We start from the raw sequence: 3,573 nt of genomic DNA, 5'->3' as shown, positions 1-3,573 counted from the left end.
CTCTCTCTCTCTCTCTCTCTCTCTCTCTCTCTCTCTGTCTCTCTCTCTCTCTCTCTCTCTCTCTCTCTCTCTCTCTCTCTCTCTCTCTCTCTCTCTCTCTCTCTCTCTCTCTCTCTCTCTCCCTCTCTCTCTCTCCCCTCCCTACCCCCACTCTTTGTTCCCTCTATCCCTCCATTTTGCATGTGGATGTATACCATAAATGAGGGTGCTTGTAAATACACAAGCTTATGGAAAGAGGGAGAAGGGAAGAGGACAGAATTTGGATTCAAAGAACCTGGGTTCAAATCTCAGCATTGCTAGTCCTATAAGTCACTCCCCCGTCTTAGGATTAAGGTTTCTCAAACATAAAATGGGGGGGGGTTGGATTAGATCCCTTCCAGCTCTCAATCTATGATATATGAATAGGAACCGATGAATCTCAAGGGAAAGGGAACGAATTTTCCTCTTTCGATGACTTCTTGAACAGAATAACTGGATATAGGTTACCATCAGCCATAGACGCCACCTATGATGTCATTGACAGTCTTCCAAAACAATGACCATCGCCTATAAAAATCACCTGGGGAAAAGCAAACAAAACAACAACAACAAACAATCTTAAGAGAGTGTCAAGAATCATGGCAGGCTGGTGGAAGCAAAATCTTCTCGGGCTGCATTTTCTAACAGACGGAAACGCTTCTGCCTGTAGGAAAACAACTTCTGCTCTGACCACAGGGCTGGTTTGCATCCACAAGTAAACAGAAGCCAATGTTTTCTTCTAATTACTTTGATCCTTCTAGAATTACTGTGTGTTGGCAGGAAATATTTTATTAAATGAAAAACTCCATAAGAACAGGAGAGGAAGAAACAGCATGACTTCCACTTTCCACGTTTGAATGTAACCCGGTGTTCCTAATTCAGAAAAGCCAGAAAGTTGCAAAACTGATCTTTGAGGTTACTTCTGCCTTAGAGAAATAAATGCTTTTGAACTTGTTTAAAACTATTTGTCTGCAATTAGGCAAAATGTTATCTCAAGGATTTCTTGTAACTCTATTTTTTGCATAAGAATAGGCTGATTTATGTGACTCTTTTCTTTTTCCATCTTCATTGATGACCTCAAGAATTCCACGAAGGCAGAGACCATTTCTTATACAAACTTTATATCTCCCTTGGCTCTGAGCAGAGGACATGGAGCACAGGAGAAAACTTTCTAAATGTTGTCAGTTCACTTTGTATTTATTGTATTCCTTACATCATTACATAAAAAAAAAGTCAAGTCGTTTCTTTGGCCTGTGGCCATCCCAAAGGACGTTTGGCCCAATCGTTTTATGTAGTTTCCATTAACACACAATAAATACGGAAAATCCTTAGATGATTTGATCCCTTCCTGAATATATTATTGAAGAGCAAATAGTATCTCCAGAGACAATTGGGTTGACTAATGTGGCTAAAGTCAGATGCCATCAGAAGAAAAAGAAAAGGTGGAAAAAGTCTCAAGTTCAAATAACTGCTTCAGTTCCTCAGTCTATGACAGTGAAGTCATTCTTCTGGACTCCCCTTTGGGTCCATTTATAATACATTGAAAATAGTCTAAATTCATTAATTAACTTGGCTAACATGAGATCAATAAGATCATTCACTTTCATGAAATCTTGTCAAACATGAGGTCCAGATCCTTAATTTCTCTCACAGTGAAGAGAATTAAGGGATGGTCGAGTGAATGAGCATGGTGTGGGTGTCTCAAAGAGTCTAACATCTGTCTAAATGCCAAATCAAGTCTGAAGACACCAAGGCAAAGCACTATCCACTATCCACTATCCACTATCTTGTCATTCAACAAAATCTTTTCTCTCTTGAATGATATTTTAAAATACCCATCTGCATTTATACTTTTAAAGAGAAATAGCATTCTTTTTATGCTGTCCCAACATAAAGCCCAGCATAATTGGGGACACTGAGCTCAGGATTAGAAAAGGGCTTCTGATAAGATCCTACCCAGATACCTCATCATAGTGCAGAAAGAACCCTGGCTCTGCTAGATGGGCAGAGCATCCGTCAAGTTCTCCATAGCTGGAAAGACCTAGAGTTCCTTTTGGAAATGTATTGGGATTCCTCAATTTGGAAAACTATCCTAGCTACATTTAGAGAAGCTCATTATCAGAAGCTTGGAGACCAAGAGATGAAATTTTTTTTTTTTGTGGGGGAGACTCAAAATCTGAGAACATGTGTCCATTAAAATATAGAGGCTCCATGTTCTAGAGTGATAAGTGGTGCCTTTATAAGCACCCAATCAAGGATCTTTGAAGGGATTGCAATAGAACAAGAATAATGGTAAGCAACTCATTGCTTACTCAGTATGATTTCTTCTACATTGTGGGTACCAGAAATAGAGGATTGCTGATTTATATCTATAACAGGCCTTAGAGCTCATAAGACCCAACATTCTTATTTTATAGTTAAGGGAGCTGTGGCCCAGAAAGATGAAGCAATTTACTATCACATAAATAGTAAGTGGAAGAGCCAAGATTTAAACCCAGGTCTTCTGATTACAAATATTAGACTTTTTCCTAGAGCCATGTTGCTTCCTATATATATTTACCTGTTGTTTTTGTTCAGGCACTCAGTCATGACTGACTCTATGTGACAAAGTCCATTTGGTTTTCTTTTTTTTTTCTTTCTTATTTTATATTTTTCTTTTTTTATTTTATTTAAATAATTTTAATTAATTAATTTATTTTTAGTTTTCAACATTCACTTCCACAAGATTTTGAGTTCCAAATTTTCTCCCCATCTCGTCCCTCTCCCCACCCCAAGATGGCATGCATTCCAAATACCCCTTCTCCTTATCTGCCCTCCCTTATGTCCCCCCTCCCCTTCTCTTATCCCCTTCCCCTTCAATTTTTCTGTAGGGCAGGATAGATTTCTATATCCCATTTCCTGTATATCTTATTTCCCAGTTGCATGGGAAAACAATTTTTTTAACTTTTGTTTTTAAAACTTTGGGTTCCAAATTTTCTCCCTTCCTCCCTCCCCATCCACCCTCATTGAGAAGGCAAGCAACTCGATACAAGTGATACATGTGTAGTTATGCAAAACACTTCCATAGTAGTCATGTTGTGAAAAACTAAGTATATTTCCCTTAATCTTATCCTTCCCCCACCATTTATTCTATTCTCTTTTGACCCTGTCCCTCTTTAGAAGTGTTTTCTGATTACCCCCTCCCCCAATCTGGCCTCCCCTCTATCATCCTCCTGCTCTCTTGTCCCCTTCCCCCCTATTTTCCTGTAGGGTAAGATAGATTTCCCTACCCAATTGAGTGTGTATGTTATTCTCTTCTTAGGCCAAATTTGATGAAAATAAGATTAACTCATTCTCTCTCACCTTCCCCTACTTCCCCTCTGCTGTAAAAGCCTCTTCTTGTCTATTTTATATGAGATAATTTACCCCATTCTACGTCTCCCTTTCTCCTTCTCCTAGTATAATCCTCTCTCATGCCTTAATTTTATTCTTCAGATATCACCCTTCATCTTCAACTCACCCTGTGCCCTCTATCTATCTATCTATCTATCTATCTATCTATCTATCTATCTATCT

General features: G+C 38.8%; 1 protein-coding gene across 1 annotated transcript in view; it reads right to left on the bottom strand.

The window, feature by feature from the left end:
- Positions 1–3,573, bottom strand: part of AGMO (alkylglycerol monooxygenase) — a 362,895-nt gene that overhangs the window by 206,092 nt on the left and 153,230 nt on the right. The gene's annotated exons all lie outside the window — the stretch shown is intronic.

Source organism: Vombatus ursinus, unplaced genomic scaffold, assembly GCF_900497805.2.
Source record: "Vombatus ursinus unplaced genomic scaffold, bare-nosed wombat genome assembly UNPS02014799.1, whole genome shotgun sequence".
NCBI lineage: Eukaryota > Metazoa > Chordata > Mammalia > Diprotodontia > Vombatidae > Vombatus > Vombatus ursinus.
This window is presented reverse-complemented; position numbering and strand designations above follow the sequence as displayed.